General features: G+C 55.4%; 1 protein-coding gene across 1 annotated transcript in view; it reads left to right on the top strand.

Moving 5' to 3' along the window:
* The first annotated feature begins 4,163 nt into the window (after positions 1–4,163).
* Positions 4,164–17,013, top strand: part of CORO2B (coronin 2B) — a 45,974-nt gene continuing 33,124 nt past the window's right edge. The window contains exons 1-2 of the mRNA XM_074837594.1: positions 4,164–4,438; positions 11,576–11,665. The gene's annotated coding sequence lies outside the window, so the exon portion shown is untranslated. The remainder of the gene's footprint in view (positions 4,439–11,575; positions 11,666–17,013) is intronic.

Here is a 17,013-nt window from a genome sequence, read left to right as displayed (position 1 = left end):
TATATTTATTTCAAAGTAATTTTGGCCAGCGCAAACAATGCGCTCAGCTTTGGCCACCCTACTACACCCATCCAGCGATGGGCGCGTCTCTGTGAACTGTAACTCTTTTGTGATGGAGCAAGGAACCAGCTCAGTGGATCTTTCTTTAAGGATCAAGTATTTGCTAAGGGAGAACCTCATGCCTTTCATTTCAGAGGGAAGTGCTGAGAAGGAGCATGGACCTGGAAGACATAAAGACTTTTCCCACCTGTGGCTCATGCTCATGGCAGCATCAGGACCAACACGTCCGAGGGCAGCGTTGGTGCCGGCACGTCCCTCCGGTACTAGCGGAGCCCAGCCAGTCCCAAGCGCCGAGCGGTTCCATCTCCCCACCGGCTGGGCAGACACCTCGTGCAGGAGATATGGGGCCTGACCTGCATCCTCAGAGCAAAGCCATCACGGGCTCACAGCAAGCGGCTTGGCCAGCTCCATTCATGAATCATCTCCTAACCAGGGCTCTCTGGTGACACGGTAATTATGTGCTACAGCGTGGCTTCGTTATTATTCTCATACGTCTGCAAGCACAGCCCAGTGCAATAGAGATGTGCCTTTCTGAGCATTTCATCAAATGAAGGGCTAAACTCATCCGTGGTGTAACCAGCTCAACCTCGGAGCGTGACCCAGAGCCAAGCCTGGCTCGGGCAAGCCAAGTAGTGAGTAATGGGTTGATGAAGTCTCTCCAGACTTACAGTTCAGGATGAGTTTGGCAATATTCCTCTCAGGAGCTTTCCCTGAGCAAGGTGATGGATTGTGCTGAAGACAGACGTGCGTCTGCAGCGTTACATGCCCTGAATCTCCTGGACACAGGCACCACCAGCCACGTGCTTCCCGCAGCCCCTGCCCCTCTGCACAGCCAGCCAGGCAGGCTCCAATTTTCCTGATGACTTGTTTTAATTGCTCGCATCCACCGAGGCAGCATCTCCTTCCTCCCACTCAGCAGCGCCAGTAAATTAAACAACACAGATAAATGGGGGGGGGGGGGGATGAGCCGCATGGCAGGAAGGATGGAAATGCAGCCGTGCTCCGCGCGTGGGCTCCAGATGCTGCGAGGCGGGAGGTGGGGGGGCGCAGCCCCCCCCCCCCCCCGCCTGGTTTCGGGACAGCTTTTGTTAATTAGCCCAGCTCAGGCCCCTGAGCATCCGTCTGCCTGGGTTTGCTCTGTTGCAGCAATGGATTTTTGCTTGCCCCAAGGGATGTGCAGTGCCACATGCCCCCCCCACATTGTCCCCAGGCGTCTTCCATCCTGTCCCCACGCCATCCGTTGCAGCCGGATTGTGCTCACAGGCTCGGCAGCTTCCCATCCCCACGATATATGCACCAATTTTATCTCGACGGAGCCGGGAGAGGGAGCCCAAGCCACCCCCAGAGCTGGTCCTCGCCCCAGCCCCTGGCACCCACAAAGCTCCAGGCCCACCATGGCTGCTCCGTGGGGCACCCCCTGCTCTCAGCATCCTGCTGCGGGTGGGAAATCCCTGCAGCAAGGGCTCTGCTCCACAGCTCTGTGCAGCAGACACAGCCCGATCCAACCCCACAGGACTATTCCCCTTGGCCATCCCATGGGCATCCTCCTGGGCCACGGGAGACACGATCCCAAGGGCGTGGGGACGAAGCAATCTTCCCCACCCAGCCGATGTCTGATGCTGATTTCCAGGACGGATCCTGCACGATGCCAGCAGGAGATTTTAACTCTTTGCAGGTGCTGAGCCTGCAGCAGTACAGTCTGTGCAGCACTGGCAAACCCCCCTCCTTGGCCCCCCCACCCCGGGAGGGCAAGTCCAGTCTGGGGCTTGAATGGGGTCCCAACAAACCTTCAAAGCCAAACCCCAGTAACAAAGCCCCTGCGATCTATCACTGGCTTAATTTTGATGCAAAGTATAATAAAATCCTTTCCAGTCTGCCAAAAGCCAGATGATTTGGGGTTGGAGTTGTTGTGCTATACCAGTGAAACAAGGAGCCTGTGATATTTTCCCAGCCACGGGAAAAAACTAAGGGTCCATTTGCCCGCACCAGTTCTCAGCAGTGCCCCACGCAGCAGTTAATACCATTTGCTGCTGGGACCCACACAGAGATGCTGCAAAAGGTGCCCTCAGCCCACAGCATTGCCACAAAATCCCACCTTCCTACCCCAGCAAGGGATGAGCCCCCAGCACCCCTCCGGCTCCCCACAAAGTCTCAGCTGGAGGGGCTGCACCAGCCCTCCCTGCTCTGTGCGCTGCCTCAAAGCAGGTCCCAGTCCTTTCCCCAATATTTCTGGGCTTCCCCCAGCAGCAGCATTTGGGGGATGTTGGGGTTTACCACAACGTGGAGAAACCAGGGAGCTGCAGCCTCCCTCCATCAGCAGGATCAGGTCCCAGCAACACCTGCCTTCCCAGCAGCCTTTCCCTTCTCACCCTACCTTCATCAGCTGTCCCAGTTTGTCACTCCAAGTGAGTTGTTTCAATCAGCTAATTGGTGCTAATTAATCCCAGCGGCTCCAGACGAGCACAGAAGGCACAGTGGGCCCTGGGTGCTGCTGCTTCCATGACATGAGTGACAGTGGCTGGGGCATGGTGGCTCCTCTAAGGCTTTGCTAAGCCTGGTTTCTCCCTGCTCGGCTTATCTGGGCCTCGATGTCCCCTGTCTGTCACCTCCCTAGATCTGTTTAGTTTTAAACATCATCTCTGTCTGCATCGGGCCTTCCACTTCCACCACCAGCTCCCAGGAAAATGGGGTTTTTGTTGGGAAGGGGTCATTACTAGGTGGTTTGGGAACTAGAGGTGGCTTCTTCTGCTGGTTAATGTCATTAGTTCCACATTAATTGTATTACCCTTTCTCACAGTTTCCAGTCCAGCTCACAGCACATGGTTTATCTTTAAAAACAGAGTTGATTTTTAGAAGAATATCAGAGGACAGACTTTTTTTACAACCCTCAGTATTCACTTGTTATCAGATCCACTGATATTTTAAGGGGAGGCTCAGCACTAGAATAAAACTCAGTAATCTTTCATCAGACTCTTGGCTGAATAATCTCCTTATAAAAGGGAAATCCTTTGTTTATTGGCAGACCGCTTTTCTTTAAGGGGAATTGGAAATGCATTTGGTATTGGCCTCAAGTAGTTTTAATTCAGCAACAATAAAATAAGTTGGTGTGACTTCTAATCTAACGGCTGGATACTTCTGCGCCTGGGCTGTATCCTGCTGGTTTCATTCCCAAGTAACCAGGACACAACAAGCTAAAATGCTACTTTTTCTAAGTATTGCTTCTCCCATCTCCAGTGATGGGAATCTTTAAAAATGTGAGAAAATGCTTGTGCTTTGTGTCTGGTGCAAGGGTGCAAGGCCTGGTGACACAGGCCGTGGCTAGCAGGGATGCTCCTGTGCCTCCCAGTACCCCACACCCCTGAATTTATTTTGAGTCGGTGCCTGTTTGCTCGGTGGTGAGAAGAGGAAGCGGGATAGAATTACGCATATTTTATTCCTGTGTCAGTGACCTCGTAGCAGCTGTTTGGGCCCCCATCTGTGGCCACATGGTGGGACACCGGAGTCCTAAGTAACCCTGTGCATCTGAGTGTCCCCTCCAGTCTGGGCCACCCTTCTTTCACCTAGAAAATGGCACTGACAGCTCTGGGACAAGGCATTGGTCTCGGGTGTTGTCACTTGTCGCTGTCTATAACAGGGAAAAAAAGTAAATCCCCTTGTCTGTGAAGGGAAACAAGCACTGGGATGGATGCCTATGGATGCTGTAGGGTGGGACAGGGCAGGAAGGTGTGAACCCACAGCACATCCCGCTGCTGAAACCCGATGGGAAAAGATGTGACTCGGTTGCGATGCCCGTGCGGAAGCCAGTGACCAGAAACCCACGGTTCTTTCCTGCCTTCGCAATGCTGAGACCTACCGCGCTCCCAGCGTGTACACACCGGTCTTACTGGTCACCACTGGACCGACTGGGTGCAGGGAGGCCCCTCCTGGGTGGCCGCCCCCCCTCTGCGCATCCCCGAAGGGGCGGGGTGGGGGGGGTGGTGCGGGCAGCAGGTGCCTTCCCATCTCCTGCCCCCGCGGGGCATGGAAAATCGCCTTGGCAAAGACTGAAAACCCTTTTCTCCCCGGAGCTGAGCGTCCCCCTCCCCACCCTCGCCTGCCCCCCCCCACCCCCCCGGGGGAGGCGGCCGCTCCGTCACGGCGGCGCGGGCTGACATCACCGCCGCCGCCGCGCCGAGCCCCGATCGCTTCGGCTGCTCGCCCGGGCGGGCGGCGGAGGGCTGTGGGGAAACATCCCTCACCCCCCCCTCCCCGCAGCGTCCTCTTTCTTCCTTATTTTTTTATCCCCCCCCCCTCCTTTTTTTCTCCACCCCCCCTTCTCCCCACGCCGCCAGCGGAGCTCCCTCACCCCTCCGCGACTTCCCGCATGACTGTCACCAAGGTAAGGACATCTCTGTGTGTATGTGTGTTCCCCCCCGGCTCGGATGCTGTGCTACGACGAGCCCACCCCCCTGCAAGGTGCCTCGCTGGGGGCTGCAGGGCCCGGGCACCCCCCCCAATCCAGCTTGCTGCTCGTTAGTGTTTTTTCTTTTATTGTATTTTATTGTTTTCTTCGCGTCTCCCGCTTGCTCGGCCCCTCCGGCTCGCAGCCCTGCTGCATTTTTAACCCTTGGAGCAGCTGGGGGGGGGGGGCGCGGGGGGGGTGGGGGGGGCTGAGCATCCCCCGGGGCGGACCCCGCTCTAAGCCGCTTGTTGGCAGATGCTGCCCAGACCTCTACAGGTGGCTGGGAGGGGGAAAAACCTCGGGAACGGGGCTGGGGGGGGGATTATAGAGATGGGCGGGGGGGTTGCGAGGTGGAAGGGCCTCGGCAGCAGCTGAGGAAACCCACCCTGAGCAGAGCTGCCAGGTGCGGGAGGGGACACCGAGCCTCTTGGGTCCCCTCATTCTACCCTCTCCCCATCTGCTGGATCACCCCCAGAGCTCAGCTCTCCCAGTGCTGATAGGGGAATATGTTTTGCTTTCTGCAGACTGTTTTCCCGTTTCTCCCCATCCTCACCATCCCCGAGTTCGTCCCCTCCCGCTCGCCCCATCCTCCAGCGGGTCGGGCTTGTGCCGGGGTGAATGTTCCCCCCCCGGGGTGGTCCAGGGCGTGCAGCATCCCGCTGGATTAGGGCCTGATGTGGCATGAGATGGCGGCGGCCAGAGGGAAAGGGCCACCTCTGGCCTGCGGGAGCCACGGGGCTTCGGGAGCGTCGCGGTCCAAGCTGGACCTGCTTGGGCCAAGCCCTCCTTTCCGCTCTGTGGCCCCGCTGTGAGGATGATGAGTCTGGGGGAAACAGCTTGGTGCATGCGGCGTGGAAGCAAACGGGGCTGAAGCTGTTGTGGTCCTTCCCCAAGCCCCAAAGAAGGACGTGGCTGGGTAGGGCAGCCGTAGCTGTGCTCTCTTTGCTGCCTTTCACCCCAAATGTCGCTGCAGGACACGCAGCGGGGGCACACGTGTTGGCATGAGCATGTTGGGGACATCCAAAGAGCCTGAAGCATTCCAGGGCCAATGCTGGTGCATGCTCAGGCTCCCCAGCGAAGAGGCCGCAGGGGAGGAATCGCTTTCTCCCGTCTTTGTCCTCAGCAAATAACTTGCATTTTCCCTGCTTGGCTTTCACTGGGTGGTCACCAGCGTTTGCATTTGTTGTTGGGTGTCTTGCGCTGCGTCGTGCTGTCCCGCAGCCCCCTGCCAGCAAGACAAACCCACCAGCAACTGTGTTCAAGAAAAAATACGTTTCCAGCTCTTCTGGGTGCTGAGAAAGGGATTGATGGATGGACCTGAAAGGTCAATTGGGTTAAAAAAGCTACAAACTCACTGATATCAAGTGTCACAGTTTTAAACCAGGCTGACTAATTTGTAGTGCACATTAACGGATTTTTTTTTTTTTTTTCTGAGTGCAAACGGATTTATTCAGGGCTACGTTGAGAAAAGGCCGCAGGGCTGGGAGGAAAGCATCTTCAGTAGGATGGGGAAGGACTCTGCTGTTAATTTTTGGGGAATGGAGCTGCGAACTGGGAAGATCTATGCCATGTGCACAAAGTATGTTTTCGCTAAAGCACTGTAAAGCTCTAACACACCCTATAGATTTTATTTCCTGCAATGTGGACTACCCTGATACAAGCTAAATTAAACCCAAGAGCAGGGTCCTGCCCTGCCACAGCATCGGCTTCGGGGTCTTTACAGTCAAGTCAGGACACGGACCCCAGCACCAAGGTGGTGACCTTGACCTTCACTCATGGGTCCTTCCCGGGGCCTGGGGCTGGCACACATGGCCCAGGCTGATGTGGTGAGGGAAAAAGAAAGTGGCACGAGCACCCGTGTGAGAGGACGTGGTTTTTTCTGTGTGTTTTTGGCTGCCGGGAGCCACTGCGAGGTGGGGACTCGGGGAAGGGTCCGTTGATCCAAGGCTGGGGAGAGTGGGGGAGTTTTGGGGACCCCAGGGGACTTCTGGGGTCTTCACATCCTGCCCAGCATCAGGTGTCTAACTAAAACCAGTAAAGCCCACAGCTCCCAGTGCTGTCAGGGCCAGGAGTTTATGGCATTCCTGCAACAACTCCTCCCACGCTGGGGCCGCTTCCCAGGCGGTGCTGGAAACAGGAGCCATGGGTAGGGTTTTACAAACTTCGCAAATATTCCTGAGCAATTCATCCTTAGAGGAAAATTGATTTGAAAATCAGGTCTGGGTGCCTAGCGCCAGGCCTCAGAGCTGTCCTAGCACAAGTCCGAGGCATTGGGAGCCACAAAAAGCTTTTCTTGGGGGGTGTGTGTGGGGGGCTGGGGAAGGCAAGGAGGGGACAGAAATATCTGCTGTCAGTATGTGAAACAAGCTGGTTTCATCGGTGTCCCAAGCCACCCCCTTCCCTCCCACAGGAAGAAATGCAAGCAGCCGCAGCACATCCCCAGACCTCACTCTTTTGGGGGAGTTTGCTACCCGGGAAAGTTTAAGCAGGTTATAAATAGGATGGAGAAGAACCGATTGAAATGCAAAAAGAGCCCACGCCTTGTGCTCAGGGAGCTGCCCAAACTCTGTGACACCTCCCTGGCATCATGGCATGGCATGGCATGGCCAGGGCTTTCCTTCTCCAGGCTCTGCAGTAAGAGCTGTCGAGGTGGTGGCCTTTGGCTGAGAAGGTGCTGTAGGAATTGGGGCAACCTCGCCCCTGCTGTAGAAGAGCTGGTCCTGTGAGGGTCTGGGCCTCGAGTTTGGTCTCTGTTGCCATCCAAAAACCAGCCCAAACGCATTAACTATAAAGAAAAGGGTCTGTGTTACAAAGCTGAATGAGTCTGTTTGTATCAGCAATAGCGTGGCCAGCAGGGACAGGGAAGGGATCTTACCCCTGTACTCAGCACTGGTGAGGCTGCACCTCGATTCCTGTGTTCAGTTTTGGGCCCCTCACTCCAAAAAGGCTATTGAATGACTCGAGCGTGTCCAGAGAAGGGCAACGAAGCTGGTGCAGGGTCTGGAGCACAGGTCTGATGGGGAGCGGCTGAGGGAACTGGGGGGGTTTAGTCTGGAGAAGAGGAGGCTGAGGGGAGACCTCATCGCCCTCTACAACTCCCTGAAAGGAGGGTGCAGAGAGGGGGGATGAGTCTCTTGAACCAAGTAACAAGCGCCAGGACAAGAGGGAATGGCCTCAAGCTGCGCCAGGGCAGGGTTAGACTGGCTCTTAGGAAGTATTTCTTTGCAGAAGGGGTTGTTGGGTATTGGAATGGGCTGCCCAGGGCAGTGGTGGAGTCCCCATCCCTGGAGGTGTTTAAAAGTCAGGTTGACCCAGCGCTGAGGGATCTGGTGGAGTTGAGAATGGTCAGTGTGAGGTTCATGGTTGGACTGGATGATCTTCAAGGGCTTTTCCAACTGAGATGATTCTGGGATTCTGTGCTTGCAAAAGCAGCAGGCAAACAGTGCTGACACACCTGGGTCTCATGGCAAACAGGGAATTTCTCGATGGTTTACTGGGGCTGGGTGAATGATTTCTCACCCCGGATGACTTTGTGCTTTATACCAGTGAGCAGGAAGAGCACGAAGCCAGGCTGAGGGCGGGCGGGCGGCGCGGGGCTCGGGGGAGAAGGGATGTGAGTCACAGGATACAGAACACAAGTGGGAGGAAGGAGCCCATGGCTGGGCTCTCTGAATTTATTTGCCATCAAAAGGGTAATGGGATCTTTGGGGAGACCCAAGTGGGAACCCTGTGGTCAGGGAGGGGTTAGACAAATTTAACATTCGAGCGGGGGTTGTGCTGGGTGTATTTTGGCAGGCAGAGGCATGGCAGCAGTCTCTTGGTATGGCAACGGTGCTTCCGGCTCCCACCCATCAGCAGAGGCTGTTTCCAAAGCCCTAAATAAAATTAACCATGAACACAAGTTAGTGGGGGCCTGGGGGCGTGTTAATTTGGGGAATATAGTTTTAAAATGACTGGAGGTTTTTCTAAAAGATGCAGTTTAAAAGAGGGTGCCATCTGGGAGGTCCCACGGCATGCATTAGCCTGAATTATCCTATGGTCTCTTCTGGCTTTATTATGTATTAATTGGCATTAGTCATCGAGCCATGCTGCCTAAATAACGGCTCATCCTCATAGTTCAGCAAGCAGATGAAGCCAAAACCAAAACCCAGAGGGGAAATTACAACTGTGGCCTGTCGTGATCAAACACAGCAAATAAATGATGCCCTAACATGGGGAAATAGTAATTACTGCAGAGGTCCTTGACTGGGAGGTCGCGGTTATAACGCCATGAGGTTCCTGATGGCAGGTCGCAGTGTCCTCTGCCTTGTTGGGAAGGGCAGAGTTAGTGTCTGGGGCAAATGCTGATCCCATGGAAAAGCTGATGCTGGTTCAATCAATAGGAAGCTTGATTGAAGGCACTGGGCCATGTTATCAGGGAAAATGGCTTTGCAGAAATTAGGCTTTGGACAGCACAGCTTGGCTTTATTTCTGGGGAAGTAATGGGTGGAGTCCTCTCTAGGCAGTTCGCTAAAAAGGAATTGATGAAGCACTGTGTGTGCTCTGATGCTTGAGAAAAGGCTCCAAATAATACTAATAAAGCTCACGTTAATGGCTTAGGTGCAAGCTAACCAACACCTCTAGAAAACAGATGGACAGGATTTATCATTGCATGGGGCTTTGCTCATGGTGTTCAAATCCAGCTGAACCCAGCCGGGGCTGTGTGCTGGGGGGAGTGGGGCCAGGGCCCCATGCAGACACGGTGCTGTGACAAAGGGCAGGTGCTTTTCCCGGCAGGAGAGGGGCAGCAGTGAAGGCAGACACAACCACGGAGGGTGCGGGAGGAGCAGGGCTTTCTCTGCCTCTTGCTGCCTTAAAATCTGTATATTTTCAGTTGGGGTTCAACGACATGGCAGTTGGAAAAACCTTGCTTGTTTGGGCTGCCCAGGCCCAGGCTCATAAATAAGTAATTGTGCAAAAGGGATTCCTGAGGTGCATTCGAGGTGTGGAGGGATGGTGGCTCTTTTGGAGGAGCTGCTTTGCAGGACATGCTGGGTGGAGAGCATGTAATGGTGTAGGAGATTGCGTTGCTGACCAGCTGGACGGGGATGGAACAAGGCAGTCAGCACTGAATTGTTAATAAAGTACAAGTCCCCTTGTCTCCAGCAGGGTGGATGTTCACTAATCTTTAGCTTCAGTGGGATTTCTGGGGGTTGGGAAGAGGCATAACAGGCTGCTTTGAGTCTAAAAATGGAAGCTCCCCATCGCAAGAAGTATTACTCTCATCAAAGGCAACTTGTCTGGCCTGCGGCTTTTTAATGAGTTTTAATTGAGATTCAATGCAGCATTAATCTGGCGCTTTAATATTGCCTGTCTGTGGCCAGCAGGCTCGCTGGGCGCTGTAATTCATACCCTGGAAATGCAATGCAGGGTCACACACCCCCCCCCTCGCTTCTTCTTCTTTTCATGGAAATTTTATCAAATGATGAATAGTTCAATTCATTACCCAGCTAGAAGAGAGCTCGAAGGAGTCGAATCCTGGATTCCTATCTCCCGAGTCAGTGTGTCATTACCCAAATCTGGCAGCCGGCAAAATCTACATGACGGAGCCAGCTGCTAGAGTCCCCCACAAATCTGTGAATCCCATCGCTCCCGAGCTGGGAGGGGACCAGTGCCAAGCTCAGCTCCCAGAAATCCCGCGCTCCTTTGTTCATCACAAAGCTGTTGGCAAAGCCCCCTCGCTGCGGCTCTCGGGCCGGAGTCGGTCTGCAGAGCCTCGAGCATCGCCGTGAAACGCCCCGGGAGCAAAACTGCCCGGGGAGAGGCTGTGCCAGGGCAGTGCTGGAGCAGCCAGGGCATTGCTTGAGTTGTAGAGAGCAGAGAAATAGGGCTAAAACCTTCAGACTCAAGCCCAGATTGGGGTCCTGCCACGGCATGCAGCTGGGGAGAGGGACAGAGACCCTGCTTGGTGGGAAACCCGGGCGTCCTTGAGCAGGGCAGAGTGACAGCCGCCTTGCTGCACCAAAAATGAGATTTTTCCAACCTGTTGCTCCACGCTCACTGAAAAGCACGGCCGAGGAACCGCCCGCTCCTGCTCAGCACCGGGATGGGAGCTGTGCCTGCAAGCTGCAATGCGCTGCCCTCCCTGTCCGGGTGCCGCCCGCAGCCCCCATCTCTGCATTTTCCCCTCGGAGCGGTGGTTTCTTCCACCAACAACCTGCTGTGCGAATCCCTCAAACAAGCTGTTGGGCCTTATGGAAAAATCCTCACCCACCCCCTGCGCCGAAGGGTGGGGAATAGCTGCACTCCAGCCAAAAAGCCTCGCGGCGCAGCCGGGGAAGCTGCTGGGACCAAGCTGGGGATGTGCATGTGCTGGCGTTGGGGACGGGGGGGTGCCAGCACCGGGCATCGCCCTCACAGAGTTAATGCTGTTTTGCTTTTGGTAACGGGAAGGACCTGAAAGGTTGGTTCCCAGGGTTGTAGGGGTGCTGGGGCTGTCGCTGAAGCCCGAGCCGTTAGCAATGAGGGTCCCTTTGCAGCCATGGCTGCCCCTTCGGACAGCCCAGGCCTTGCTCTCCGCCTGTACAATAGCAGCTATAAATTTCCCAGAGAATAATGGCCTCTCTGTCCGTGCCCAGGACCATCTCTGCCTGCCCGCCCCGAGCCACACTGGCCCTCGCGGGGCTCCAGAGTGATGGGGGGCCGCATCCTGACCGATCTGTGGTGCTTGGGGGAGTTCCGTGGCTGCGGGCAGCTGCCGGCACCCAGAGACTCTGCACTGGCTGCTTTGGGGCTCAACATCCCCACCGGTGAAGGAGGGATTGCTCAGCCCATGCTATGAAATCCCTGCTCACAGCTGGGATAAGCAGCAGTTTTGCCATGCAGGGCTGGGGGCCGGCAATGAGAGCAGGGGGGGGCGGCTGCAGCTAATCCTGATATCAGCAGGAATTAGCTGCCTGCAGCTGCACTGGCACCGGTGGCTGCACCCCGGGGCGTGCTGGCACCCAGCATTTCTCGAGCTGGTTTGGTCCTGGCGGGGGCTTGGGGCAGGTGTCAGTGGTGCTGCTGTAACCAAAGTGTTTCCCTCTCTTCCAGGGTCGAGGAGCACCCACATTTCCCTGAGCCCCGCGTCCATTCCTGGGTGGCAGGAGGTGCCCAACCAGCCTGTGGAGCAGAGCAGGGCAGGTGAGGACCCCGTGCTGCGCCCACACCCCGACCGACCCCGGGGTGGCCCTGCGGGGGGACCAGGGAGGGATGGAAACAGCCCAGGGACACAGTGCCGTGCCCAGGGTGGGGGTCTGCCACCAGCAGCCCCTCTCGCCCATCGCCAATTGCTCACAGATCGCTGGGCAGGCGGTTGCATGTCCAGAAAAGCATTTTTTATCAAGAATGCGGCAGCTGCTGCAGCTCTCCTCCTCCCCAAATTTGACCCTGTCCCCCAAAGAAGCTCTGTACGTCAGATGAGAGCAGATCCGTGGAAGGCTCGGTCCTTGTGGAAATGCTGAGTGCTTTAAATAAATGGCTAAAAAGCTGAATGTACAGAAATATTGCTGGGGTGAACACAAGCGAGGCTGTGGGCATCCCGTGCGAGCTCAGGCTGCGGGACGCCGGCTCCTGCCCCTTCCCGGGGGGTTTCACAGCTCCGGGTCACTTCACTACGACCCTCTGGCAAAGGGAGTCGCTTTGGCTGCTCTCAGGATTATATGAAGTGCAAAGAAACCCGATTCTAGAGCATTGTGTGCTGAAATACAAGGGAAAATAGGGAAAAGGGGAGATTTGAGGCTCTGCTGAACGCATGGACATGACTGAGCAGGGGAGGAATATCGCAACCGTTCCCCCATGAGCTTCCTTGCACTCTTGTTTTTGCCGGAATAACAAGTCTCCGTTTTGCTTCTGTGGATGGTTTCCCTCTTCCTGGGAGCTGGCGCACAAGGCAGGGTTTGTCTGGGCTCCAGCTCCCCGGCGGGCACTGCGCGGGCTGGCAGCGGGGGGGTCGGTGCCTCCCCCATCCCAGCCCCGCTGTCCTGTGACCTTCATCCACCCAGACTCTGGCACTTCCTCGCGCTGGCCAGGAAACGGATTTCTGAAGCCTGAAATATTTAGAAGATACTGTTTGTTTTTCTTATTCTTTTTTTTTTTTTTTTTTGGTCTTCTTTCCTTCTTCTCTTTTGGAAAACTTTTGCCCCCAGCTGGGATAAATTTCCAAAAAACCCTTGCAGTTTTGTAAGCTGTCCAGGAGCGAATGGCTCCGTGTGGGGGCAGCTGGGATGCAAAAGGAGCCGCTGGAGCCCAGGCTGTGGGATGCTGCCCCATGCCCTGAGAAGCACCCCAGGGTCCTCATTCCTGGGAACATGTCGAGGTTTTTGGGGGAAAACATCAAGTGAGGGACAGGTGTCTGAGCTGCTCACCCGTGCACTGTCTCCCTGCTTTAGAAAAGTCCCATTTGCCAGGATAAATAAGTTTCTATGGTTCATGTCCTGTACAAAGCTGGGGCTTCGTAAGGACTTTTTTCAGGCTGTCGCAAAAGTAGAAATGTTAGTGCTCCCAGCAGTCCTTTTTGCCCCAATTTTTTTACCTTCACCCACATGTAGCATCTTCCCAAGCAGTTTCTTACCTGTGGGGTCCAGCAGCCGCCTGTCCCCCCACTGTCCCCCAGCCTTTTAATACCTGTGTGTGTATTTTCACCTCCTTATAATTAAAAAGCAGGTGAGTTAAGGAGGGGTTGGATTTATGACATCCTCCCACTGGAGGCTTTCTCTTGTTATACAGGCAGCCCCGCTTATTCTGTTTAAAACTGCTGGATCCTGGCTGGAAAAAAAGCCTGTTGTAACCAAGTCTCTTGACTCAGTCTTCTTGGTGACGTGTGGTGTGATGTAAAATAACGCGCACGGACGAGTGCCTGGCTCGGTTACCCGCTCATCTCAACATGTGAAAAGAGACTTTTTTTCCCCTCTCTGGCTTTCCTAAAAACCTCTCAAGTTGAGAAAAAGCATGCAATATTTTTGCCCTCAAGGAAACATTATTCCAAGAAGCTGGAGGAGGGTAAAATCCCGTGGTCGGTGACCCAGGGCAGCTCTGGGGGCCAGAAACGCTTTGTGCTTCATCAGGATGTTTCCGTCGGCTTCGTGGGGTGGGAAGGAGTTGGAAAACAGAGTGGGAGGAAAATTGTGCTTGTTTACAGAATTTATTGATGAGCGTGAGACTTGTGTTTCTTCTCAGCACGTGGGCCCAGGAGAGGTTTGGTTTGCCTCCCCTGGAAGGTTTCCTGGGGAGAAAATGGTCCAAAATGGGGCTCCTGCCAGTACCACAAAGACTGGTGCCAGGGATTCCTTTTGCATCGTTCCCGGGTGGCCCATGACATCTGTGGGACCATGTGAAGTGTCTGGGGCGGGTGGGAAGCAGCACCGTGGTCAAGGAGGGATGGGGACTCATGGTGACAGCCCGGCCCCATGGCCAGGAGACATCTGGCCTCGCTTGCTGCTTTTTTCCCAGCGGCTTGGGAAGAGGAGAGGCTCTTCCCAGGCAGTCAGGGGGCTCTAGAAAGAAGAAGTCATTGAAAAGTTGAACTCCAGGGAAATCCCAGTCACTTCCTTCCAGGCTGGAAAAAAACTAGTTGGCAGATATCGCTTCAGAAATGTTCATCTGTCTTTTGTCCTTTGTTTAGACCATGTTAATGGGATTAATCCTTAATATTTGTAAAATCAATCTACTGCTTTTTACAAGTGGGATAAACATGGAGCTTTCTTTGCCTCTTCTCATCTGTGCACTAAGGACAAGCGGCTTTCCCAAAGTGAACCGTGCCTGCCCAGAATCCCATCTCAGGGGCTCCCTCCTTGCTCCAGGGTCACTGTCGGGGAGCTGGGGTGCACCCACCGCCCCGATGGGTGCAGGAGCAGAGATCTGCTCTGGCTCTTGGCAGCTCACCCCCAATTGGAGGGACCAAATCAGAGCTGTGCTGTGGCAGGGGGGTCTCAGCCCCTTGGGAGCTCTGCCCTGGGCTGTAGGGCTGTTGCCTGTCCTCAGTCTCTCTTCTGCCAGGATGTTGCCCCAGTACTAATTTCATCACAGCATTGTCCATCTAATCATGGCATTGCTCCTGGGCACAGGGTGCTGCTCGTCCCCTCGGTGCCGGCTGCTGCAGAGCACCCACTGAGGTGCTGGAGGGCTGGCGCTGGGCAAAGCTGATGCAGGGACATCTGGATTTGCACCACAACCTTGGAAACTGCCTTTTGGAGCATCACAATGCTGAACAGGAGCCAGCAGTGTGCCCAGGTGGTCAAGAAGGCCAATGGTATCCTGGCTTGTATCGGCGATAGTGTGGCCAGCAGGGACAGGGAAGGGATCTTACCCCTGTACTCGGCACTGGTGAGGCCACACCTCGATTACTGTGTCCAGTTTTGGGCCCCTCACTCCAAAAGGCCATTGAATGACTCGAGCGTGTCCAGAGAAGGGCAACGAAGCTGGTGCAGGGTCTGGAGCACAGGTCTGATGGGGAGCGGCTGAGGGAACTGGGGGGGTTTAGTGTGGAGAAGAGGAGGCTGAGGGGAGACCTCATCGCCCTCTACAACTCCCTGAAAGGAGGGTGCAGAGAGGGGGGATGAGTCTCTTGAACCAAGTAACAAGCGCCAGGACAAGAGGGAATGGCCTCAAGCTGCGCCAGGGCAGGGTCAGACTGGCCCTTAGGAAGTATTTCTTTGCAGAAGGGGTTGTTGGGCGTTGGAATGGGCTGCCCAGGGCAGGGGTGGAGTCCCCATCCCTGGAGGGGTTTAAAAGTCAGGTTGACCCAGCGCTGAGGGATCTGGTGGAGTTGAGAACGGTCAGTGTGAGGTTAAGGGTTGGACTGGATGATCTTCAAGGCCTTTTCCAACTGAGATGATTCTGGGATTCCGTGAATGCGCTGCTGTCCCTGGCCCCCTTTGCTCTGACAGGGCTCTGGGCTGAGGGCACGTAAGGCAGAGCCAACCCAGGAGATGCCCAGGCTCCTGCCTGCCCACCCGATTGTCACCCCATGGAGCTTCACAGCAGCCCTGGTGCTGCTCCTTGGGTCCAGGATGAGTGTGGGGCAGCCCAAATGCACCCCTGGATTGCGGCCACCACTCCTGCGTCACTTGTATCTTGCTGTTGAACTCTGTGTCAGTGGGGTCTGACCCCTCCACTGCCGAGGGGAGAAGTTTGGTTTTGGGGGGGGCACCTTTGTGGGGTGCAGCACGAGCAGACTGTGCCGGCCCCCCTGTGAAGGAGGCAGCCAGGCCACGTCCCCGCTGGTGCTCCTGCGCTGCGAGGCAGTTAAATCCATCATCCCATCACTGGTGATAGCAAACAGGGAAAAGCAAAACCCCACAGGTAAGGGCACAGAGAATTCAGCATCAAACCCCAAGCCTGGTTTTTTAACGCCACCTTCACGCACCGTTTGGTCTGGGGGCTCTGCGGGGCCCACGCCATGGATGTCCCGTGTGTCGGCACTCCGATGGGCTGGCAGCATCCCCTGCTGCAGAGCAACCTGTCCCCAGGCTGCTGCTGCTGTCGGGTGCTGTCAGTGGGGTGCTGTATGGGGTGAGACCCGAGCTACACCCCACACCAACCCCCCACCACCTCCGTTTTCCCCCCAGCAGATTTTTAGCTTTGCCAAACTTGTCCCCATTGCACAGCCCAGCTGTGCCGGGCAGGGCAAAGCGCAGCAGGACGGCAGGGATCGGGACATGACAGCCTGTTTGATGGGAACAGACTCTTTTTCAAGGCCTCACTCAGTGCATTTATTCCGGTGTTTATTAGAGCCCAAAGGTGTTTCCTGTGGTGGGTGCAGAGCTGAAGCCATTTGCTCAGCTTCCCCCTGCCGCTCCAGCTGTTTGTGCCATCAGCCAGATGCATAAATAAGGAGAAAACAAGGAGCTTTGCTGGTTACTGTAGGGTTTGGGTCTCCAAAGTGTTGTCAAGAGCAGGCTGAAGGGCTCTTCCCTCCTTGGTGGGCTGTGTATGTGTAAAGGGCTGGTGGGGACGGGGGACACAGGGTGTCTCGACAGTGGTATGAACACACACGAGCCATGGGACAGATGCTCCAGCGCCGTGTCCTGGCAGGAGCTGGTGGAAATGGAGCTGGTGGGGTGGGATGGGAGCAGGAGAACCCTCTCCCTGCCCAGCTGTTTCCCCTCTCCCCGCAAGAGGCGACAGGGCCAAGAGGGCTTTATCACACATGGCCTTGTGCAGCATCAGCTGGCAGGGACGAGGACTGGCGTGCCCGTGACTCGGCGCCTGCTGAGCTCTGCCCAGCGCAGTGCCCCGGGGCTCCATGTTCTGTCAATAAAGCAAAAATTATGCAATTGTGTATCAGCTTTCCATGGGGATCAAACCCGTATCAGGACCAGGGGAAAAACACTTCTTCCCAAGGAGACTCTTTTCTCTGTTCTTGAACATTTATAACTAATTTGGGCTATGTATAATGTTTTTTTTACTGAGGGATCGAAACATGCATAGAAAAACTTGATCTGAAAGAAGAAGCAGCTTCACGATGCTGATGGCATTTGGGACTGCATCCC

The sequence above is a fragment of the Strix aluco genome, chromosome 12 (genome assembly GCF_031877795.1).
Source record: "Strix aluco isolate bStrAlu1 chromosome 12, bStrAlu1.hap1, whole genome shotgun sequence".
Taxonomy (NCBI): Eukaryota; Metazoa; Chordata; class Aves; order Strigiformes; family Strigidae; genus Strix; species Strix aluco.
Note: the sequence above shows the minus strand (reverse complement) of the source record. Positions and strands in the feature narration are given on the sequence as shown.